Source organism: Carettochelys insculpta, chromosome 11 (assembly GCF_033958435.1).
Source record: "Carettochelys insculpta isolate YL-2023 chromosome 11, ASM3395843v1, whole genome shotgun sequence".
NCBI lineage: Eukaryota > Metazoa > Chordata > Testudines > Carettochelyidae > Carettochelys > Carettochelys insculpta.
Window position 1 is genome coordinate 30,920,212 of NC_134147.1, and position 25,805 is coordinate 30,946,016.

Sequence of the window (25,805 nt, forward strand, 5' to 3'; positions counted from 1 at the left end):
GTGCTTGGTGGGATAAGTGTGTGGCAGCAGCGACAGTGAGTCGCTGGCATCAAGTTAGAGCCGGGGGGAGTGTATGTGCCTGGCTCTGGCGGGAAGTGGGAGATTGGGTTATAGTGGGGAGCTGGGGGTACCTGGCTCTGGAGGAGGGCAGGGGGATTGGTTTAGAGCAGGGGGCTCAGGGTGCCTGGTTCTGGGGGAGGGGAAGAGCATTGAGCCACATATTATATATTTTTATCTATATTTTGCACTCTAGCCATGGCTTTTAGTCCCTAGCTGTTTGACCACACCAGACTAATTGCCATTCACTAGTTGCCTGCTAAGGCAGAATTCAGGAATATATTATCTCCTGTGCTCTTTTTCATGTACACTTTGAAAGCAAAGCCAAGGTAACAGACAGGACTTCTTGGGGCAAAGGAATTTCCCCTTACGTGCAGTTTGTGGGGCAGACTACACTTAAAATGCTGCAGCTTCAGTGAAGACACTACCGTGCTGATGGATTTTTCACACCCTGCATGACTTAGTTATACCAATGTAAGTTTGTAGCATAGCTCTGCACTTGGCATTTCTGTCAATGAGTCATAATATAGATGAGTTACAGAAGGACCCAGTCTGTGAAGTCACTGTCACCACTCACCATCTGGATTTCAATCTCCTCCACTTCCAAAGCTTGGTTGAATTCAGAGCCCCAGGTTTGTGCAACGAATTTCAGCTCAGTCACCATTTCTGGCAAAATAGTTGATATACGTTAGAGTGTGGAGAGCCATAGTCCAGCAGCCATTTAGCCCTACTGTCTATCGTGACCAAAGAGTTAATGTTTGATTTGATTGTAAATTTATCAGTACATTACATTTAGCAGTAGGTTACTGGTTAGGTTATTGATGAGAGATGTCGAGTCCCAGTCTACCATCTACTACTTGGGCTCATATCAGCAACTTAGAGGGGTTAATTCAACACTGCTTGACACTCTGGATAGTTATTTACACCAGTGCAAGCTGCTACCAAATGACAATAATCTCTTACATTCATTTTGCACTGCTATATATGACTACACACTGTGCAGGGCAATGGTGAATTAACCTGATAGCTCTCCTATGCACCTAGCTAAGGAGATTGGGAATCTGGTTTTAGAATAACCACTTGATTACTGGGGACCAGATCATGCTCTTGAAGTCTTGCACATGAATGCTTCAGGGTGGTTTATGGAAACAGAATTGGATAAGGGAGCCATACTGATTTCTAAAAATCTTTACTGAGCATGCATGTGAAATACCCATTAATTGGCTTAATTTTTCAAAGAGTTAACCATCTTTGGCTCCCATGGACTTCAGTAACTCTATAAATCACGAAAATATATTTATATTTAACAATCTAATATGGGTGTAGCAGAAGTGCCACAAAATAGAAAAGAAATATGACATTTCATCCATATATTATTCAATAAGTACTGAAGCTAAATATCTAAAAACCACATATGCTTATTTACAAAAGTAGTAGATCTTTATAAATGCTGTTGATGACCTCTATTAAAATATAAAGAATTATGCAAAAATATGCAATCTCTTAATATAGGGTACAGCCATTTTATAATTACTTGCTTGGTTCCCTAATTTGTCATTTTTGCGTAATGGTTAAAACCAGTGATGGTCTGGGAGCTTTTGCATTTTTAACAGGTCTAGGTTAGTGATGTTGTATCTGGTGTATTAAAGAGCCAACTTGATGTGTACCTGAGGCCTGACACCAATAAGTTTCTGAATTGTGCAGCTCTTGTGAAATGATAAATACAACCAGACAAAAAATCCTATCTGCTTCTCACCATTTATGTTGTTCGTCTACTTTGTGTATTTCTGTAGTTTTAGCCAATGAAACTGTAGCCATCATTTTCACTCTCTGGCTCTTAAATGGAGATGCAGTATCCTAGTGTTTGGGATTTCATTGCCAAAGAGAGATGCTTATAGCCCCATAAATAGTTTATGCTGATTTTTTAAAATAAGATAAAACATGACTAATTTCCAAATTTGTAAAAACAATAAAGCAAAACAAGATAATAAAACAAAAATATGTTTAACTTTTGTCCCTAAGTTACTTGACATTAGCTCTAGATCAATGGCTCTCAACCTTTCCAAACTACGTTGCCCCTTTCAGGAGTCTGATTTCTCGTCTACCTTCAGGTTTCAGTTCTCTTAAAAACCACTTGATTGCAGACAGAAAAATACAAAAGGGACACAGCACACTGTTGCATACTTTCTCATTTTTGCCATATAATCTTAAATACCATACTCACATTTCAGTGTATAGTATATAGAGCAGCATAAACACAGGTCAGTATTTGTATGAAATTTTAGTTTGTGCTGACTTTACTAGTGTTTTTATACTATAAAACTATGCAAATGTCTAGATGAGTTTATGTACTCTTAGAAGACCTCTGCATATTCCCAGGGGTACACATATGCTGATTGAGAACCATTCCTCTGCCAATGGGATAATTTCTCCTGTTTGGCATAATGGCTTCTTTCACTAAAGCCGCACAGATGTATGTGAAGACAAAACCTTACCACCCAGTGCTTTATTAGAATTGAAAGAGGTGCCAGGGCACAAGTGATTTTTTAAAAACTTTCAAACTGATGTGGCAAGCCCAGAAGTGTTGGGGCTATGAACTGCTAGGACTAGAGGTGCTCCAGCTTTTCCTGGGCAAAAATTAAGCATTGGCCCTTATGCTATAAAGTGACTCAGTTGTGCCTTCTGTTTAACCTGAGAGAAAAGTGGTTAACATACCCTTCAGCTTCAACCAGGCTGGTAATATTTGTCGACAAACCCAACACATCTACCTGCGGTGTTATACCTCTCCCCTTTCAGGTTGTAACACCTCTCTCGGCAGCATTCTGTCAACAAAACTGCCATGTAGATGCTCCAGGGCCCTTTTGTTGACAGACAGGGCTTCCAGTTCACTGGGCAGCCCTGTTTGCAGAACTTCGGGTCAGCCATTTTGTCGAGAGAGGTCCAGATTGCTCTTTCAATCTGCTTTTATGCATAGAAGCAATCTGTCAACAGAACTTTTGCTGGGAAATCCCTTCAGACAGTGACTTCTGTCAACAGAGGCTTCTCATGTAGATGTAGCCGAGAAGGATTATGCACTACACTTTTGAGGGCACTGGCCATTTATCGGACAGTACAGTACTTGAATCAGAGAGGTAGCCGTGTTAGTCTGTATCCACAAAAATGAGAAGTCCTGTGGCACCTTATAGAATAACAGATTTTTTTGGAGCATAAGCTTCCATGGGCAAAGACCTGGTTCTTCAGGTGCATCTGACGAAGTGGGTCTTTGCCTACAAAAGCTTATGCTCCAAAAAATCTGTTAGGCTATGTCTACAAGTGAAGCCTACATCGAAGTAGCTTATTTCGATGAATAACGTCTACACGTCCTCCAGGGCTGGCAACGTCAACGTTCAACATCGACATTGCGCAGCACCACATCGAAATAGGTGCTGCGAGGGAACGTCTACACGCCAAAGTAGCACACATCGAAATAAGGGTGCCAGGCACAGCGGCAGACAGGGTCACAGGGCGGACTCAATAGCAAGCCGCTCCCTTAAAGGGCCCCTCCCAGACACAGTTGCACTAAACAACACAAGATCCACAGAGCCGACAACTGGTTGCAGACCCTGTGCATGCAGCATGGATCCCCAGCTGCCGCAGCAGCAGCCAGAAGCCCTGGGCTAAGGTCTGCTGCACACGGTGACCATAGAGCCCCGCAGGGGCTGGAGAGAGAGCGTCTCTCAACCCCTCAGCTGATGGCTGCCATGGCGGACCCCGCTATTTCGATGTTGCGGGATGCGGATCGTCTACACGTGCCCTACTTCGATGTTCAACTTCGAAGTAGGGCGCTATTCCCATCCCCTCATGGGGTTAGCAGCTTTGACGTCTCGCCGCCTAACGTCGATGTTAACATCGAAATAGCGCCCAACACGTGTAGCTGTGACGGGTGCTATTTCGAAGTTAGTGCCGCTACTTCGAAGTAGCGTGCACGTGTAGACACGGCTTTAGTCTATCAGGTGCCACAGGACTTCTTGCTGTTTTTATAGTACTTGAAGCTACTTTTTCCCATATCTGCTGCTGATTTGTCCTCTTCCAACTATAACATCAGTCTCATCTACAAAGAGGCTGTCCAGAGAGCAGATGGTTCACTCTATTTCAGGGACTGCCCCCAGCTGCCTAAAGGAAGCTCTTCAGCACAAGTGGACCAGGGCAGAAGGGACAGATCTGGAATCATTTTTGTGTGTAGCACACAGCACTTTATATCTTTTCTTATAGTCAGAGATGGCTAGAGGTCTTCCAGAACCTGATGTAAATTACCATAGATCCCCTCCTGCACCAGCAAAACACAAAAAACCAGGTTGGTAGGTACTTCTCCCCCAACTACAGGCACCACCTCTCAGGGTTAATGTTGGAGACCCACACCGCCCTGTCTAGAAGTAGCATAGACTAATCCTGTCCCTTCTGGAAAAACCACCAGAAGTCCTGTGGCACCTTATGGGCCAACAGACATTTTGGAGCAAAAGCTTTTGGGGGAAAAGACCCACTTCATCAGATGCCCCAGGACTTCTTGTTCTTCCAGACACAGACTAACGTGAAAAGCAGTCAAGGAGCACTTTAAAGACTAGAAAAATAATTTATTTTGCTAGTCTTGAAAGTGCTTCTTGACTGCTTCTTGTTTTGATAGTATATAGACTAGTACGGCTCCTTCTCTGTTACTAGACTAACGCGGTTCCCCTCTGACATTTGTCCCTTCTGGCTATCATGGGTAGAGGCTGAAACCATGTGCCTGTGCCTCTGTGCATGCCCCGCTCCTATCCCAGAGCGCTGCGGCTGCAGATGCTGCTCTGGGCCTCTCCTGGCTGAAGTCTCCGTCCGTAGGGCTGTGCGAGGGGCAAACGTGCTGCGGACTGAGCGCAGCGGCTCCTTCAGCCGCCTCGGGCACGTCGCGAGTGAAGCTAATTCCACACCTCGCTCAGTCACGTGGGGTAGCGGTACAGCTAAAGGCACTACTGCCCCTCAGCCTCCCTCGCAGCTCGGGTTCTTATCACGCGGCTCACCCACGGGCTGCACTCCGCCCACTGTGGGGGGCGTGTCCTGAACCGACCCTGCCCCCTGACCTCACAGTGCGTGCCTCGGTGCTAGCGTGGTGACGTAGCACGTTGCCGTGGGGCGGGACGGTTGGTGGCGGCGGCGCCGAGAGCCGGGAATGGGGCAGGTGCCGCCAGAGCAGCTGGGGACCGGGCGTCGCTTCTCGCTCCTCTGCAGGTAAGTGGGTCCTCCCCGCCCCCCCGCTGCCGGGATTCGACTCCGCTCGCGTCATCGGGACCTGTCACTCCCCTCAGGGCCGAGCTCCCCTTCTCCTGCCCCCCTCGTCGAGCTCTTCTGTCCCCGGTCCCTCTCATCCTCTTGAGCCGAGTTTCCTTTCGCCCCCCGCCACCGTCTGCTCCCCGGCGGGTCGAGCTCCCCTCCTTCCTCCCTCTGCCGTTCGGCCTCCTCACTGTGCTTCCCTCGTGTCCTGTCATCCCCTGGGGCTATGCTCCCTTGGGCCCCCTCCGTCCTCCCTGTGTCTGAGCATCTTTCCACCCCCCCACGCATAGGTCCCTTCGATCCCTCCCTCCGATCCCACCTGGCCGAGCTTCCATAAATTTTCTCTCATTCCTACTTCCCCGGGGCCTTTCCATCCGCCCTGAGCTGTGCTTCCTTCTGTCCTCTTCTGCTTGCTCGGGACTCCTCCATCTTCTTCCTCTGGGCTGAGCTTCTCTCTGTCCTCCCTTTCTCATTTGTCCTCTGGGGTCCTTCTGTTCCCTCTAAAGCTGAGCTGCCCTTCACCTTTTCTGCCCTGAACTGCGCCCCCCACCCCCCAACCACTGAGGCTTGGGCCCAGCCCTCATCTCATTGTCACTAGATGGTTTGTCTGCCTTCTTTCCTGGGAATGCTCTCACGTTTTTCTTTCTTTGAGGGGCTGATTCCATTTCTTTCCTGGGGAGGGCAGGGGAGTCCTCTTTTGTAGGATTCCACTTCTTGCCACATTTGTTCTTAGTCTCCCCTTTGCTTGATCCTAAGGCTTCCTGACAATGGTCCCTCTAAACTTTTCCATCCATAGGCGGCTTTTTTCTATCTGTGTGCAGAATACATTTGTAAGTGCACCAAAGGAAGTGTGAATGTGCATCACCAGCAGTAAGAGAGAACCTAGCTGTTGGTGCTCAGCGAATCAGGCTGTGTGGCATTTGAATCTGTCCTGAACAGCTCCACAAGCACTCAGCTTATAGGGAACACTGTTCCCTGATCTTCTTGCCCCAAAACAGTGTCTGCTCTGAGCTGGGGGAGGAAGGTGGAACGGAGGGAGATGGAACAGGCCTCCAGTCTAATTGCAGGAGGACTCTGTCTGAGGGGAAGCAACCTCTCAGATTTTGGGTAGGCGATGTCTCCTTTAGTCAGATCATGGAATAAGTTTAAATCATAACCTCTACTCCCTTAACTCTGTTCAAACTGGATCTTCTGATCCTGCCCCACTGGCTACGTCTACACAGGGTTCTTTTCAAAAGGATCCCATGCACTTCAAAATCCCTTTATTCCTATTTAGTTATAGGAACAAAGGGATTTCGAAGTGTGTGGGGTCCTTTTGCAAAGGACCCCATCCATGTAGATGAGCTGTGAGCGATTTAAGGTGGCACTTTCAAAGTGCCACAGCTGCTATTATGCTAATGAGGCACTGCATATTCATTACAGCACTTCATTAGCATATCCCAAAGTATCTTATTAGCATCCCCCTTTCAAAAGGCAGGGGTAGTGTAGATGTAGCAACTATGTTTCCTGCCCCTGGAAACAACTTGTCTTAGATTTTGCTTTATGGAGTGGAGAAATCATAGAAAGAATAAAATTCCTATAGAACAGAGGGGGAAAAATGGGACTATGCAAGGTTGTTTTGTTGCAGAACATCAGCCAAGATTTTATATCATCAAATTTCAGTGTAAGCATGCTGGGCAGCGACTTTCTTATGTGTCATTTTTTGGGAGGAAATTTTTTTTTTTATTTTTTTAAATCTGTGCTAGACATCTTTATGTCATGGATCTGTCTTGAAATTAGAAGTAAAAGGAGTGAATGCAGCTGAGGAGTTGGAGGAGGAAAACTCTGAGTCACGCTAAAATGTAGGTGCATCCAAAGAAAAGCAAAAAAGGCTTCTTATACTCTGCAGTGAAATGTGGAGGTGTCTCAGAGTGGAAAGTAACTGGTGGGGGCAGAGTTTGAGCTACATGATGTAGCTTATAGATGTAAACTAGTGGTGTGTGTGTGTGCGTGCATGCATGCACGTTATTGCCTTTGGGAAAGATGCTGCTCAAATCTGCAGGACATCTGAACACTTTCTTTCAGTGCCCATAGTGATGCTACTGTATCTTCATATACTGCAGCAGCAACATTTCTACAAATGCCGAAATAGCATGTTTTAATTATTGACTTTTTTCTAGCTTTCTGGAAATTTCTGGTTTAGCTGATTTTAGTCATTAAATGCTACATGTCAGTATCTTCATTCCCTCCCCCAATTATCTATATTTCTGATATAAGAAGGTAAGTGCCCAATTAAGTGCTGTTTAATATATTGGTGGTCATCAAGGAATTAAAGGTTTGTAATTGTTTGAAATATTACTTTTGGGACAGGGGTCAAGCATAAAAGACAATTGTTTCTGAACGCTTTGTACCTAAAGATATTAGGGGTAGAATAGTCTGGCAGTTTTAACTAGTTTGTATAGCTGTAGTGACTTAAGTAGTCTGATAAACAACTGAGATATCAAGTGTTTCCTGCTTCAGAGTTTATGGTACCACAGGAAGAATATAGCATGGGAGGAATAGATCATATGTGATAGAGTAATCATTGGCTTTGAGAGCAGCAAAGGGAGAACTTGAGTTTGGGGGACATTTTGGCTTAAAAGAAGGCTGCACTGTGGAGTGGAAGTAGAAGTACATGTAGGGGTGACAGCATGAATCAAGATATGAAAAGCAGGGAAGCAGAGGCGATTAGGAGAAATGCAGAGGAGGAGAATAGCTCTATCAGGAATTGAAGTAGTCTGCTTGCTTTGGTAAATGGGATGTATATACAGAAGGTTACATTAGCCATTTCAACAGAACTTGAGGTTTAAAAACATACCAACTGAAAGGGCTACAAACAAAGTAAATGACTGTAATAAAGTATTCCTGAGTCAGCGAGCATTGTCTTATAGCTCTTTCAAAACTGCTTCTGAGTGCGTTGTCAAGAGTCAAGTTAGCTTCACAGTTTAGTGGTATCTCTCTCACTTTGAGACAGCTTTGAATAGCAATAAAGCTACTTGTGGGGGTGGCTGTGACATAAAAGAAGATTAATATACGTTAGGCAGTAGAGACCATCACAGTCACAAACAGTTGAAAACAGTAGCGTATAAGAGCCCAGATCTTTCTTGGACAGGTTATGAGAGTGATGGAGGAGTAAATCTGCAGGAACCTTCTACTTTTGCATTAGCTACTCATTGGATGCTGAATGATCCTCCTTTTCATTAGTCTGAGGGTGGAGTAGGGACTCCAGGTAATATTGGGCATGTACTGTTCAGTATTTGATAATGACCTGGTAGGAATTTTACTGCCTTTTTCTTTTTCTTTGCTGCTGTTCATGGGGTTTGTCTCTTGTTCCCCTGGGGAGCAGGGTTAGTCCCCTAAGGGCTGTCTTTTTATCTATCATGCAGTCTTGTTTCTGAACAACTCCTAACTTAATTATTGTAGTTCACTGAGCCAATGTAATATGGAGGTGACAAGTAAATGGAAACAGGTGGAAGATGTTCTTTTTATCATTGATGCTGTCTTTCTGACTGAGGTTGATGATGAGCCAAACAAGACTCGAAGGCTTTGTGCTACTTCAGTAAGTAAAAGTGGGTTTAATAGACCCCCAACTTACATGGAGGTTGCGTTCTTGTGCACCGCCACGTAAGTCAAGTTTTGCGTTACTTGCAGGAATCGGGAAACTGATCAGTACAGCAGCACTGGATCATTTCCTGTCTCCTGTGAAGGGTGTGGAGCTGAGAGCCAGGAGCCAGGCTCGAGCTCCCCACCACTCACAGGAGCAGGAAAACTGATCAGTTTCCCCACTCTTGTTAGTGGCTGCAGCCAAGAGTTAGGCTGCTGGCCCTGAAAGGAACTGTGAAACTGCTCCTGTCGGGGCGGCAGCCTAACTCTTGGCTGGCCCTGACAGGAGTGGGGAAGCCGCTCCAGTCAGAGGTGGCGAGAGTCAGGCTGCCATTCCTGTCAGGGGCGGTTTCACAGCTGATCAGTTTTCTGTCTCCCCTGAGTGAGGGGCAGCCCAGCACCAGGCATCAGCTTTCCACCACTCGGTCACATTAACCGGAGATACTCCCACTCAAGTTAGGCGAATCTCAGGATTCTACTGTAATGTTTCCTGTTTTAGTGATGATTGTACATTTTTGCACTCTACAAGTTATATGATAATTGTAACTTTTTGTAGCTGGAAAAAAATAGATCTTATGTTCTAAAAATACCTAAACATGAACTAATTTTTAGCAAGTGTGCTAAAGTTGTAAAATTTCAGTGTTTGCTATTTCAGATCTAAGATAGGAATGAGCAAATCTCAACTTAGTGTATAGTACTTAATTGTTGGCATGTAAGTTACAATGTCATAGGCTATGGTTGTGCCCAGAAGGGAGTGGAAGACAAATTGTGAGAGAATTGAACACTGTTACAGGGCTTACAAATGGGTTGACTATACTGCTTTTGCTGTCAGTTTCTGAAATGTATGTTGTGACTAAGCTCCTTGTTGAAGTGTTAACACTTCAAGTAGTTGAACTTGCTGTTAATTATTTTAATATGGTCACTCACAGGCATAGTGGTTGTTAGATCAGAGCTGAAAATTGAGTTGAAGAGTAGAACTGATCAGCATCCAAAATTAAAATTCACTACTTACATTTTCTACATTATCTAGTGGTTCTTCTGATTTCCTAAGGATCTTTTCTTCTTCCCACTATTTTCTCTGTCTTGCATGTACCCCGTGTGTGCTTCTCAGGAAATTCCGCATCACTGTACATATGCAAAATTCATGTACTCTGCAGATTTGTTTGCTTCCCAATAGCAAAATGACTTTCTGACAGAGACGTAGCAAGAATGGTCATGCATCCCATTCCAGCAGCATAGGTTTATCATTTCACTTTGCCTATATCCAGACCCCTGCTGAGCCCGTTCCTTCTGTGTCGGGGCCCTCACACCTGCACCCAGATCGTCCCCTCAACCCACCAAGCCTTGCTCCTACGCAACCAGACCACTCTGCTGCACCATACCCCCTGCATTCAGACCTGCACTTAAATCGTCCCTTTCTGAGGCCCTCTCCCAAAATTGAACCCTCAGCTCACCAAGCTTCACTCTTTGCTTCCAAGCCCTTGTGTTTCCTGACCCCACCTCTGCAAACAGACCCCTCTACCCCCTGCTGGGCTCCCTGCACCGGAAATCCCACCAGCCCTGCAACTGGACCACTCTGAGCCCTCTTGGGCCGCTCATCTCACAGTACCTAGAACCCCTGCTGAGCCACATCTACCTGCCTCTGCTGAGCCCCAGTCACCCTCACTTGGACCTTGCAGCAGGGTCCTGTTGCTAACGCCCCTGGTCCTTCCCTCAACAAGCCCCTGGGCATCCAGATCTCCTTCACACCTGTATTCCCCACTAAGTTGTCCCGCACAGGGTACTCTTGTCCCTTGCATGGGTCCCTTTGCACTTGGATCCTGCTGGGCTGGGCTTGGTGCACCTGGTGTGGAGCCGTAGGGCCCAGGAATGTTTCTGGAGCAGGCCGAGCCAATGTGCAGTTTTAGGGTTGGGTTCAGCCTCATCACTGAATCCACATTTCAGAGGCACAAGTGGGTTATCTCCCATCTCTGTGCAGCCAGTGGTCTGTGTTCACTGCTGTGCTGGAATCTCCATGTTTACTGATAGATTAAAATGTGCAGAATCTTTATTCTTTGGCACAAATTTAATTTCTTTTGCAGTATTTCCTCACTGGTACATATGGTAACAGAAGCTTTGTGTTTTCTAATTAAAACTGGATTTGGGGCTTTGGTGGTGTTGGCTTGATTGCCAATTAATCTGTGAGTTGTAGTGGGCCCAAAATCTGCTGCAGGCCCTGGGGCAAGGTGGGAGGGTGGCCTGGCTCCATTCTCTGGAAGGGCTGGGGCCTAGGGCATTCAGCACCACTCAGATCACAGTACCAGCCCCCTCACAGCCACACACAGTAGCTCAGTAGTGCTGCTGCGGTACTTCATGTGGTCCCTAGGGCAGCTAACCCCGTTGCCCTGCCCCCATCAGCGGGCCTGGTGAGGTGGCTAGGTAACATATTTGGGTATGTCTACATGGCAACTAGATTCCTTAAACTGGCCCATGACAGCTGACTCCAGGCTTTGGTATGAGGGCAAACAGATATAATCTCACTAGTGAGGAGGCTTTGATGTGATTCTCAGGGCTAATAGGTGACCATTACTAGCTGCACAGGAGCCATCTTCCACAGTCAGTTTCAATAGAAATGAGAGTGCTAGTTCACAACAGGGTCACCAAAAATCAAAACCTGGACCCACAGATGCAGGTTGTTTTATTGGAAAAGCACTTCTAGCCATGTTTTATTTGTTTAGTTTTCCTCTGCAAATATATGGTATATTGAGCGTTACAGGCCACATGAACCCCACCTTGATTAAACTAATTTTAGCCCTATCTTTGAGCTTTCTCTTTTTCCTTAACACAGTGAAATTTGTTAGAAATGCTTTTTTTCCCCCCTCCCCCCATATTCACATATCAGTTAAATGAGTATGTGTATAAAGCCAAGATTTAGTGGCTGGCAAACCAACTATTAGGAAATAAAAAAGGTTTGATTGAAAATTAGTGTAAAAGTTGTAAGCCTGGGAGCAGTGACTACCAACATAATCAGAAATAATCTCCATCAAATGCATGACTTACTTTGTTTAATATTAAGAAAAATGATCTAACAGGTTAAAAAAAAAAAACCAAAAAGCAACACGGAAAATTCTCTCTACAAAGCAAAGCTGTTCAATAAAAATAAGAATTTTTAATCCCCAGACTTAATCCTCTGGTCAGTTAAGTTAAAATGGAAAGATCAGCTTCTTCTATGAAAATCATACAAAATGTTTACAGCCAAAGTCTGTCGTCATCAGAAGGAAATTTTGAGATCACCAAAGCAGAATGCAATAACTCAGATATATTTTGTATTCTTCTTGTTTCCTTTTCTTTCACGTGCTATCGGGGACAATAAAACACAACCCAAGAACTTTATTGTAGATAGTCATATAATTCCATAACAAGGCTTAAATTCTTCAGTGTGATACAGCATCATGAGCTGAGTCTCATCTCATATGTGTTCTGGGACTGACTTCATTTGTTTGCCATTTCACTCAGCAGTATTACCAGTATGTCAATACATCACTCATTTCACCATACTTCAGTGCCTTTAACTGGAATGCAAGAGTTTTGAAGTAGAAGAAAAAACCCAAAACTCTCGAGAAATTAAGGCAATTTCCTTTTCATGCATTCCTTAACATATAATGAGGCTTTTTATAGTATGATTCTGAGGGATTGTATGAAATGGCTTTTTGGTGACTGCCACAGAGTCTGGCTTCATTTTTGTTGAAGCTCAATATTTTAGATTTGAAAGAGGAAAGCTTTCAAAACAGTGTTCTGGAAACTCTTCTATAGGTCTGCTTAATGGAAATGATACAGCTGAATCTCCCCCTTTCAGGATAACTTATACGTTGCTTCAAGTAGATTGAAAATGAGTTTTTCTAAAGGGGATTAATTTTTCCAGAGTAAAATATTTTTTAATTCTTCATCCGCTAAATGCTGTGAAACATGAACTGAAGCAGTGGTAACAGAGAGGAAGCCGTGCTAATCTATACACTATCAAAACAAAAAGCAGTCACGTAGCACTTTAAAGACGAGAAAAATAGTTTATTAGGTGAGCTTTCGTGGGACAGACCCACTTCTTCAGACTAAGAAGTAGGTCTGTCCCACGAAAGCTCACCTAATAAACTATTTTGCTAGTCTTTAAAGTGCTACGTGACTGCTTTTGGTTTTGAAGCAGTGGTATTTGATTTGGTACAGAGTTCAGTGCCTCAATGGTTTGTTCATACCTTTGTCAAGCCTTAGTGATCTGAAACTGACAAATTCTGGTCAGTTTCATGGCTGCTGTTCAGATCTCAGAGGGCAGCTGTGAAAAATGAGTAACCAGTTTCACTTGACTGCTGATTGGCAAAGCTGATAAGCAACAGATAAGGGTTTCTCATAGGGAAGAGACTCTAAAAATTGAGGTGATAGGGGAGACACCCAGCAGTCAGAAGCTGATGATGTGGTAAAAGATAGAATGGCATCCCAACAGTTGTGGTGACCTACTCTTGAAATTTATCAGACTTGAAAAGATTACTGTTGAGAAATGTTATGGCAGTATAGTAGTAAGAATCCAACACATTTTTGGATGAGATTAAAGATTGGGCTTTTCACCAGAGTCTCATAAGCATGGCTGAAAGGCAAGACACTTTTTCTCCTTTTTGGGCTCTGACAGGTTTCTACTAAAAAGCAGGGGCATTTGGGCAGGGCGGGGGTAGGAGAGGATGGAGGTAAACAGGTTGTTCTTACAGGGCATTCTGAGCTAATCTTTCTCTTATTTGCTAATTTAGGACCAGATTTAAAAAAAATATAGGTGCACATTATTTAAATAAGCATTTACCACAATTTCATTTGCAAACAGTGTAATCTGGTATATTTATCCACAAGTACTTATGAACATTTTCAGCGTTGGATTCATCGAAGCAGAGGCGCTTTTTAGGTGTCTGTGAAAAAAGGTACTCCGTCTTGTGATGGTAGCGCATCACCTGTTATAGACACAAAGTCTTGAGGTTTAAAGAACTTTTGCTATTTATCCCCCTACTTCACCAACCCTATGTTGTTAGCTCAGAGTGGTTGCCTTGGGTGTTATTTTTAATGACTTCTTTTCCTGCCTTTGATTTCAAAGGTGTTGTTGCTTAGCAAGGCATCGACACTTATGTCCAAAACCCAGTGTTGCAAGTAATAGCTTAACTCTTTCGTCTGCATCAGACTTTGTTTGACCTAGCAGAGCATGAATGAATAATGTTTCACAAACTATCAGCTATTAATGATTTTTCCTTCTTGTTGTGCTTGTTAATTCCAGCAGGTCTTATTCCTGTACAAAGAAGCATTTTTGTCAAGATTTGCTTTGAAACTGATCTACAGTGCTAACTACAGCCGTCTACAAATCTAGAAGACAAATCACACCCACACCTCAGACTGTATCCTATTTCCTATGGAATTTATCTCCAATTTCTTTTTAAAATGAAAAATTTTTTGATTTTTGGATTATAACTTCAAGCACTTCTATGCAAGAAAAGAAGAGTTAGTGTGGTGATTTGTTGGCAGTATGTATTCTTCTGAGACTTATTTATTTAAAACAATTAGTGTAAGTCGTAAATAATGCTCCCCCCCAAAAAAAAAGGGGGGAATAACACAATGATACTTATTTAGTAGAGACAGAAACTGGTGGTGCTACTTTGCTGTGTAGGGAATGAAACACAATTTCAGTTGCCTAGAAGCTTGAAAATAATGAAACCCTATAATAAATTGTTACATAGCTGAATGAAAAGCAGACTCTTTAAACATGGGCTCCCCTTGCTGTAGTTAACCCATATTTTTATTTGTGAAATGGAGGAAAATCAAGCTGGAAAGAAAATGTGCTCTGACAGTTTTTTCCTTTTCTTGGGGAAAAAAAGAACCCTTATCATGCAGTTCTTAGATAAGTATTGCTAAAATATAAAGAACTTTGAAGAATAAGTTGGTTGAACACGCACATGTGCACTGATGGATCACTAGCACCAGAATACCAGACTTGCATTATATGTAAGATGACCTTATTTGAACCTACCGTAAAAATGTTCCAAAGGTTTCTTTCAAAAAAGCAAATGACTTATTTTGTAGCAGTTGTCCTTTATTTTCGCATTTTCATTCCTTTAAGTTACGCTGATTTAGATCTTCTATAGTTTTTAACTTTTATAGTAGTTTATAGCTAATCTCACAGTACTTCTGTAAAGCAGATGGTGTGGTTTTTTTTCCATTTGATAGATGAAGACACAGGTATAAAGATGAAAAGCTTTGCCCAAAATCAAAAGGTATCTATTAAGGGTAGCTAGAAGTAGGACATATCTGACTCATATTCCTTGTTCTAATGCCTTGTCTGTCAACTGCTGAGTTAGAAGCAAAATACTGTCTATTTCATTTCAAGATCTAAAAGTGCATAACAAACATTGGTGACTTTTGCAGTACCCTTTTGTGAGGGAGGTAGTTTATCCTCATCTTATAGATTAAGCAGGTTCAGAGATGAGTATCTTGCCCAAAGTGACAAGTCTGTCAGAGCAGGAGGCTGTTGTGTGTGAGCTACAAAACTGTCCTTCATATACTACATAACAAGAGTGCGAAACAAGAATTGATTGTCCCATGAAAATGCCTCAGGGATTAGGAGCTAGAGAGCAGTCAACAATTTACCTGACTATTCTTTGGTTTCCTGTTCTGTTTAGCTGCGTGTCTGTCTTATGTTCAGAAAAAAAGAACCAGAGGTATTAATTCAATCCACTACGTTTGTATCTTCAGGCCTCGATGAATTGCTGCGTGAGCAATACTACCCCATTGTCTTTTTCTCCTTATGAATCTTATAAATACTACTGTCTTTTCTATCCTTCTTGTACTTTCATGTTGACATCTACTAGCAGTGGCAGGCTGTAAATTTATTTCCATGGTGAAAATTAGCCAAAGGAGATCATTGTTCAACAAGAGTGATGGATGAGCCTTTTTTTTTTTTTTTTTTCCCCCTTCCTTTGGAGCTGTGGGATGGAGGAGGAGAAAAGGCCTTTTAAAGGTTAGCATGTTACTGAAATACATAACATGCTGTGTAGCCGAGGTAACTTTTATAGTAATTTAATACATACTACAGAGCATTCTTAACATTCTGAAATTCAAATGTGGGCAAGAAGCACACAGAAGGCAAGAATTTAAAATCTTATGGCATTAATCTCCCGTGTATAGTTACATTGGTTGGAATATGGAACTAGTAGTAAGAAGACCTGACTTCTTTTCCCATATCCGAGAAGTGAGTTGATGGATACACAAATTTGTAGCAAAAAAAGCAGGAACCCGTAATTGTGCAAGCAAACATTGCTTTTTAACTAGGAAAATATATCTTTAATCGGAACTAGGCAACCTTCTTAAAAGAAAGATACTGACATGGTATTACCCACCTGCAGAAATTAGATGCATGACAACGAAATTGCCTGAATTTCTGGAGAGTGGTTTTTTTCTACTTTAAAACTCTTGCATTCCATTTAAAGGCACTGAAGTATGGTGAAATGAGTGATGTGTTGACACACATTATCATGTGCATGAGTGTCATTAAAATGATACAGTCTGGATGTCTGTCAGATTATGAAAACACTAATTTCTATGGCTATGTCTAGATCGCCAAGAAGTGTCAGCAAAAGATACACAAATTGCGTAACATATTTTCATATCCTTTATCGACAGTTCTGGCGAGAGAGGCTTTTCCAACGTTTGGGCTGTCCATTTCAATGCCGTCTCAAGCATTTCTCGTTGATTATCTCCCCACTCTCCTGCCACGGCAATTACTGTGCTGCACCGCAGTCGGGATACAAATACTGTATTAATTGGGTGAGCTTTGTCCAGTGTGGCTTACTGAAGTTTTACAGGGCCTGCAGAACACTATGTTGTATGTGTGTTGTATGTCAACAATATGAGTCAACAGTGTGGTGCTGTTGCAAAAAAAGCAAACATGATTCTGGAATACATTACAAGATGTGTTGTGAACAAGACACAAGAAGTAATTCTTCCGCTCTACTGCGTGCTGGTTAGGCCTCAGCTGGAGTATTGTGTCCAGTTCTGGGTACTGCAGTTCAAGAAAGATGTGGAGAAGTTAGAGAGGGTCCAGAAAAGAGCAACAAGAATGATTAAAGGTCTAGAGAATGTGACTTATGAAGAAAGACTGAAAGAATTGGGCTTGTTTAGTTTGGAAAAGAGAAGATTGAGGGGAGACATGATAGCAGTTTTCAGGTATCTAAAAGGGTGTCATAAGAAGGAGGGAGAAAACTTGTTCTTCTTCGTCTCTGAGGATAGAACAAGAAGAGGCTGTGGCAGGCACTTCCCTGTCTCCTTCTTCCATGGACTCTAAGGCCCACCACGACCTGCTTAGGCATGTGGCCTAAAGCCTCAACCTCCTGGCTGAGGAGATGGTTGAAGACTGATTCAGTGATTGATATTTTCTCTCTTGAAGGCCCTGCAAGGGTGGCCCTGCCCCTAATTAAAGCTATCCAGGCCACCGCTAATGTGCTCTGGCAAACACTGGTCTTGATTGCACCCACAGTCAAAGTAGTACTTCATGCCCCAGAGGGGTATGTGCACCTGTTCATCCACCCACAACCAGGGTCCTTGACAGTTGATACAGTGAACCATTGGGAGTGCCCAGGACAGCTGGGGTCTGCCCTTCAAAAATGAGGCAAAGATGCTGGACCTTTTCAGCTATAAGGTTTCAGCCATAAGACTGGGGGTCTCCAGCTCCTTGTCTTGAAGACATATCAGCTGAGGAGTACCTGCTGGTTCAACTCCTGGGAAACACATTCGGGGCTCCAGGAGCTCCTCCGTTCTGATGGCAGAAGTTTGCTGCGGTTCTGCAGAAAGGCCACACAGTTGCTAGGACAGGTGAAATGGAACAGGTTCTTCCTTTGGTCCCTCCACAAGGGCACACTTCCATAGCAGGCTATGATTCCTGTGCTCCTGGACTATCTCCTTTGCCTGAAACACAAGGGCCTCGCTGTGTCTTCAGTTAAGGTCCACTTGGCAAGGATTTCCATGTTCCACCCAGACTCAGGAGGGGAAGTCCCTTTTTGATCCGATAGTGGGTTGCTTCCTCAGAGAATTGGGTAGACTCAACCCATAGGTGCGGCACCTGATCTTGCAATGAGACCTCCATCTGATCCTTTTCCAAGTCATGGCACTTTGGTTTGAGCCCTTGCCAACTTGTTGTCTTTCCTCTTTCCTACCTCTTGTATAATATGGCCTTCCTCATGGCTATCACCTTCTCCAGATGGATGTCAGAGTTCAGGGCATTTACTGCTGAGCCGCCATACACTGTCTTTTATACAGATAAAGTGCATCTGTGCCTACACCCCACATTCTCACTGAGGGTTGGGTCATCTTTTCATGTCAATCAGGCCTTTTTACTCTGCTTTCCTCCCAAAGGCACATGATAATGACAGGAGGAGGGTGCTATACTCTTTGGACGTAAGGCATGCCTCTGCCTTTTATACTGAGTGTCCCAAACCTTTCCATAAATCAGCACAGTTCTTTAGCGCCATAGCGAAGTACATGAAAGGATTCCTGATTATATCGAGTATCATTTGTCCTGGATTAAGGAGTGTATTACAATTTACTGCATTAGCCAAATTGCCAGCTCCGCGTATAATAGTGCACTCAAGCAAGGCACAGGCATCCTCAGCGCCATTTTTGCACAGGTCTCTGTTCAGGATGTTTGCAGGGCAGCAGTGTAGTCCTCCATGCATGCGTTTTACAGCACTGTCACTCAGCAAGCATGTGATAATGCATTGAGGAGGACAGTCCTGCAGTCAGTAACTTGATATCCAACCCTCCCCTCCACGCAAGCTGCTGCTAAGTCACATATTGGAATACACACAAGCAGTCCCTCAAAGAAAAGTAGTTGCCTGCTTTTCCTAACTGGCCTTTGAGATGTGTTGCTCATGTGCATTCCAGACCCTCTCACCTCCCCTCTGTCAGACTGTTCTGGCAAAAAGGAACTCCAGGTCAGCAGGGGTTTATCTATGCAGCCAGAGAGACTCCACTGCAGGGTACTACCAGGGAACAGTCTTCCGATGCTGTGCACGTGACGCATGCTGGAATGGACATGTGCAACATATCTCAAACAACAGTTTTGAAAGGTAGGTAACTGTTATTTTCCCAAAAGCAAATTAAGACTCTGCACAGGAAAAAATTAGGACACTTAAACCCCATTTTTATTAAAAATCAATCAGACCAACTAAGTGATAACCGTATGAAGGTGAGTTAAAATACTTACAGTGTAGTCACTTCAGAGTCAGAGTTTTAGTGGATAGGTAGCTATTCAAAGCCTCACTTTAGATTTGCATTTAAAGTAGAAATAAAATGGCTGTTCAGTGATGCATACTGTAATGTCAGGGTTACTACAGCTATACAACTCTCCCTTAAGAAACCTCTTTTGCTTCAAGCCAGCTTTGGGCTATAAATCTGAGACTCTGATTGGTTTTGGGTGAAACTGGGCTTTATTTCAATAATATCCATTATCTCTCCCAATGCATCTTTTGGGGAATTATTTATGGTTTTATTGTAAACTGTGACCTGAAAATGGGGAAAACATGGTGGCTTTGCGTGCATATATGGGGTACGTGAGCACCTGAACCAAAGGATTTGCAAATGTTGTCAAGCTCACCATTTGCAAATCAAAATAGACAAGTTGAACACAGTTCCAGTGTGGCTGATTTAACAAGTAATGGTTGAAAGAGCTAGACTGGATGCTTTGTCCATGAAAAGCAATGGTATCACAAAGAGGGAGTGTAATTAGATATACAAGAAGAGATTGGCCATAGACCAAAAACAAATTCTGTTATCAGTGTGTACTTAACGTTAATTTCTGTAGCCTCTGAGTACCATAACTCAAGCTGTGTAGTCATTGATCCCAACAGGATGTTTTGTAAGGGAAATAAGTCATCTAGCTTCAAGAGCCTCTGGCCTTGCAGTGAGTTGTTTAAACCTTTCCAAGTGTAATAAGTTTGATCTAAGTGTGTGAACCCTAATCAAAGAATATAAGAATGGCCTTACTGGGTCAGACCAAGGGTCCGTCTAGCCCCAAACCCTGTCTTTTGGCAGTAGCTTGTAGCTTCAGAAGAAATGAACAGAATAGGTAACCATCAATGGTTTATAATTAGAGAGGTACCCATGTTAGTCTGTACCTTCACAAAACAAAAAAGCAGTCATGTAGCACTTTAAAGACTAACAAAATAAATTATTAGTTGATGAGCTTTTGTGCGGTGGACTCACTTCGTCAGATCTGGAAATAGTGCTGAAAATGAACTGACACAATTAATATGTAATAGGGAGATAGGAAACAAAAACAAAAAAAAAACAAAAATGAACATATCCTCTGGAGAGGTGCAAAATATAACTTCCCCTCTTCGTTACTCTTCAGCCCCCTCCAACTGATTTGTCAGTTTCACTTCACTTTTTTCCTATCTCTCTGTTATATATTCACCACCACAGTTAATTTTAAGTACTATCTCCTTATCTGAAGAAGTGGGTCTGCCCCACCAAAGCTCATCACATAATAAATTATTTTGTTACTCTTTAAAGTGCTGCATGACTGCTTGTTTTGTGAAGGTGACCGTTAAGTCATCTATTCCCTGTTGTTCATTTTCAGCTTATGAAAAAGAGGCCAGAGACACCATCCTTTTTTTTTTATCCTGGCTTTTAGCCATTGATGGACCTATTCTGCATGAATTTATCTAGTTCTTTTTTTGACCCCCTGTTATAATCTTGGCCTTCACAACCTCCTCTGGCAGAGCTTCACAAGTTGACAGAGTTATGTGAAGAAATATCTCCTTTTGTTTGTTTTAAACCTGATGTCTGTTAATTTCATTTAGAGACCCTTTCCTCTTTTGGTAAGAGAAGTAAATAGCAATTATTTATCTACTTTCTCTACATCAGTAATAATTTTAGAGAGATCCCCCTTAATGATTTTTTTCCAAGCTAAAACATCCCAATCTCAGTAATGTTTCCAAGTGGTAATTGTTCCATATTCCTAATCATTTGCTGCCCCTTTCTGAACATTTTCCTTTTCTAATATATATTTTTTTTTAAGTTGAGATGACCACATCTGCATACACTATTCAAGATGTGGGCATACCATGCATTTCTATAGAGGCGATAATACTTTCTGTTTTACCCATTTCTTAATGATTTCCAACGCTATTCATTTTTTTTTCCACTGCTGTACATGGAGAGAATGTTTTCAGCAAACTGTCCTCAATGACTCCAAGATCTTTCTTGAGTGGTAACAACTAATTTAAATCACATCATTTTATATGCATAGTTGGGATTATGTTTTCCAATGTACCTTACTTTGCATTTATCAACATTAAAATTCATCTTACATTTTTGTTGTCTGGCCCCCCAGTTTTGTGAGAACCTTTTGTAGCTCATTGCAGTCTGCCTGGCACTTGAGAAGTTTCATATCATCTGGAAATTTTGCCACCTCACTGATTACCTCTTTCTCCAGCTCACTTATGAATATCTTGAAAAGACCTGGGTACAGAACAGATCTGGGGGGAGGGATAGCTCAGTGGTTTGGCATTGGCTTGCTAAACCCAGGCTTGTGAGGAATATTTGAGGAAGCTGTTTAGGGCCCTGGGGCAAATAGATTTAAAAAAAAGAAGTGTGTCTGGAGTGGTGCTTGTCCCTGCCAAGGCAGCAGGGAACTGGGCTCTGACCTCCCAAGGTCCCTTCCAGCTCTATGAGATGTGTATCTCCACCTATCTGGGGTGTGAGATAGTTCAGTGGCTTCAGCATTGGCTTGCTAAACTCCAGCATTGCAAGTTCAACCTTGAGGGGGCCATTTAAGGAACTGGGGCAAATAGATTTTTAATTAAAAAAAGGAAGTGGTGCCTTGATTCTGCCAAGAGGGCAGGGGACTGGAGTTGATGATCTCCCAAGGTTCCTCCAGGTCTGGGTGTGGGGGGGGGATGTATATGTATGTGTGTATATATATTCTGTGGGGTACCATTAGTTACCTCTTTAAAACAGACCCATTTTAAATTATACATGGACACCCACATAAGGAGCAGACAAGCTTCCCTGCTTGGCTTATTTGGGAAAATTTCAGTTAGGAAAGAAAATTTCTTAGAGGGAGTGGCAGTGGAATTTAAAGTGGGGCATGAATAGCAGAGGTTCAGATTGAGGTCAGTAAAGCAGTGTAAGCCAGACTTCTAAAGGAACAATCAGTTTGTCAGCTGGTCATCTTTACTTTTTGTCAACAGAATTTGTCTTGCATATTTTGTATGATGTCAAAAGAAATGCAAATACTTTGAAGGTGTTTTTGCTGCCTGCCAACTGCTTCTCAAATGGCAGCTATTTGGGTCTGTCATGGAAGAATTTAAATATCCTAGTCAACAGCTTCAGGAGAACTAATCCTCATTTGATATATACAAAATAATTTTTCTGTGTCCAGCAGAAAAGTCTTTTGAAAGTAAACCCCATCTTTAAAAAAAACCCTTCTTCCCCTTTTTTATGAGGAAGGGTTCTTTTGGAGATGGGGTTTACTTTCAAAAGAGCTGCATCTACGCTGCTTTTCTTCTTTCAAAAGAAGCTCTTTTGAAAGAGGAATATGCATGAGGTGCCAGATATGTAAATCTGCACCTCGTGCACTTTTGATTTCCCTCATTAGCATGCCTCTTTTGACAGGGGAATGCAGGTGTAGACACAGCCCTATTGGTTTGAGGTGTCTTTTGTTATTGTCCTGCTAGGTAAGTCACTAAAAGATGTAATAGCGAATGTTGGACTGGATTCATTGGAAGAGGATTTATTACTCCATGCCTGGATAGCTGTGGGTTTTTTTTTTTAAATCACTTGTAATTGTGGTGCTTTCCAAAGTGAAGAAATAACAGCATGAGTTTAGACCGTATAGGGGCTATTTGCTAGTATGTGACTCTAGGCAGGGTCGTGTTGGGCAGATGCTGATTGCTATCATTTGAAAACTAGTGGTCAGGCAGCAAAACCACCAGCCAAGTGTTTGCATTTCTTCTGACATGATGAAAAATATGCAAGACATACCTTTTGCTGATTAAAAAGTAAGTAAGGCCTGTTACTGATGGCTCTGACTTACCTTGTTTTGCTGACTTTTTTTTTTTTCAAAATCTAAACTGCTGTGCATGCCCCACTTTCAGTTGCTCAAGCGCTCATTTTAATAAAGAAGTTTTCCACAAATTACAGTGGGTGGCTATACAAGTCTGCCAATGAAATTCACTTTGACTTTCTCCAGTTCTCTTATTTCAATCCTAGGTATCTTTAGAAGCAGCTAATTCATTCCAAATCTTATACTGCTATTGTCACGTAAGAGATTCATCTAGGGATTAAAATTAGATTCTATTTCCACACTTTTGTGAGCAGTGAATTTGTGTATTTAACCAATCTCAAATTCTACTTCTATTTTAGTCTGTAGCCTTTTATCTTCCCTTGGGAACTGAAGTGAAATGCCCTTATTTCCACTGTTCGTGGTTCGTTTGTTCCTGACATTTGAGTCAGCTTTGACACACTGAAAGCAGTAGTGTTGCCTGGCAGAAAGGCAATGAGGATAAGAGCAGCTTTTCTGTGTGTACTTCTGAAAAGGGATCACCAGAATCCCTGGCATAGCCCAAGATGATGTTTTGCTGCAAAGCCTGGAGATTCTGCAGACTGCATGGTGATCCAGAGGAAAAGAGAAGTTAATAAAGAAGGAAACAGTGGGATCCCAGTAGATTGCTTGTGAGGAACAGGTAAGGTCTGATCAGGCAAACTTGTAGCTAGAAGCCATCTGAAAAGGGAATGGGAAATAGAGATTTTTGCTGTATAAGAGCTGAAGGACTGAGCTGAATTTTATCTGCTCACTTTGTATTGTGTGTATTTTGTTTTCTGTCTCAGCAGGTTTTTTTTTCTTATCTCTACTGTACTGACATTGGCTTATGAAAAGGAGAGGAGATGCTTGTGGCTTGTTAGCAAATGATAGCCTCTATCTACTGCAGCTGAGATTAGAAGGTCTCTTAACTACTGGGGATCAGCCCTAACTTCACAGTGCTGAAATCTGTTCATGTCTCATGGAGATCTTGCTATCACTCATCAGGGAGACTGTTTTCCTATTTTAATCCTTTGTTTGTTATTGACCTATATATGAAAAGGCATCTTAGTTTGTGGGAGAAGCCTTCTGCTCCTGTTTATGCATCCAGTCCCCACTGATTTCTCCATTTGAGCCAGTTCAGGCAACCTCCTCAGTGGTTGATGTGTGAATGCTTTGATATTATCCTCTGTGATTTCAATTCTGTGGGGAGGCTTTTCAGATTTTTGCAATACTTCACACCTGTGGATCTCTCAGAGCTTTTACAGCGCAGGTAGGTATTGCAGTTTTACAAAAGGGGAAAACTGTGTTGTAGGAGTCAATGAGTTGGTGGATTTAGTCTTTGCCAGATCTGGGATTGAAATCTAGCTGTCCTTCCTTCTGACTCTGACTCAGAGCTGCTACTAGACCATGCCAACTCTAATATGGCGAGAAGTTCCTGCATGCCATGTGCTAGCAAGAGTTAAACTCAGAACACACCTTGTATAGTGGACTTGTTTCTAAACAGAATGGTCTGTAATATCTTTTTGTGAGTTTGTTTTAATATTTTCAAAAGAGGTGGCACCAAAAGTTCTGATGAAAATATTTAAGCTGTCCTGATAGCCTCAAAGAGGGGCAAAGAACAGAGCCACTTTTGAAAGGAAGTGCTGTAATTGGCTTGGTGGCTGCCATTGGTTGATTTTTTTTTTTTTTTTTTTTTTGCATGAGGTATATTGAAATTTAGTTACAAAACAGTGTGAACATTACAACTGTCCACTGCAAGTTAATGGTAGCTGAATCTGTATAGCTCGTCGGGGAAGAAGTGAATCTGTTGCAGCTTTTCAAGACACCTTTTGGATAAATATATTTGGACAAGTATGACTTATTTTCTATTCATGTATCGTGGTAAAAAATGAGCTAGTAGAGTTTATGCCCGGGTGATAAACTTTTTCCTTGTCTAGTTCCAAGACTAATGCACTTGTAAACATTTTTGATGTATTCAGCACAATATTAATAAGAGTTTGTTCACATCTTATGTCTTGTAAAATGTGAAAATATTGTGGTTTTTTTTTTTTTTTGTATTTTTGGGATTTTCATGAAGGACCTATGATGCTAAAAATTGAAGTTAAATATAGTCCCAGTACTGTTCTCTATGCTAGTAAGGGGATCTTTGACTCTTTGGAGGTTGAGGGAAATGTTGGACCAGTCCTTGTTGGTTTGAAAAAAAAACCAAAACCACTCCACTGAAGGAACCCGTAACTTGTTCGATATACAGAATCATGTGGGCTATTTGTGATAGAAGCAAAGGATGTATACTCTTGAAATGCCTGAAATCTTGTAACTAATATTGACTAGTTAACAAGTGTACAACTTGAACTATTTTTACTTCATTCCTGTTCTCCACTCCACTTTGATTTTTGACATAATTTTTATCATCAGTATTGTAAGTGCATTGTTGTCTCATTCAGCGAAGGATACACTGGAGCTTTTTGATTGCTCTGTTACTTATACTCACCCCTTTGGACTCACAGTGAGCTTCAAAAAGACAGAAAATTTATGTCTCAGCCTGTTTTGAAAGAGACAGGCACTCCAGTGGTCACTGCTGCTGGTACAGTCCTTAAAGCTGTTGACAAGTTCTGCTACCTCAGAAGTGTACTGTCCTCTAGCATAAACATGGATTATGACATATCTGCTCGATTAGCCAAAGCCAGCACTGTCTTTGGAAAATTGATCAAATGCCTATGGAATGACCATGGTATTAAACTCCACACCAAGGTAGCAGTTTATTAGG

General features: G+C 42.4%; 1 protein-coding gene across 6 annotated transcripts in view; it reads left to right on the top strand.

Annotated features, from left to right (window-relative positions):
• The first annotated feature begins 5,205 nt into the window (after positions 1-5,205).
• The window catches only part of TMCC1 (transmembrane and coiled-coil domain family 1), a 212,625-nt gene continuing 192,025 nt past the window's right edge, over positions 5,206-25,805 (top strand). For 3 of the 6 annotated variants that reach the window (XM_075005559.1, XM_075005563.1, XM_075005567.1), the window contains exons 1-2: positions 5,206-5,298; positions 14,243-14,486. The gene's annotated coding sequence lies outside the window, so the exon portion shown is untranslated. Of the gene's footprint in view, positions 5,299-14,242; positions 14,487-16,729; positions 16,783-25,805 lie in introns of those variants that run through there. The other 3 variants (XM_075005560.1, XM_075005568.1, XM_075005562.1) reach the window with 2 other exon arrangements.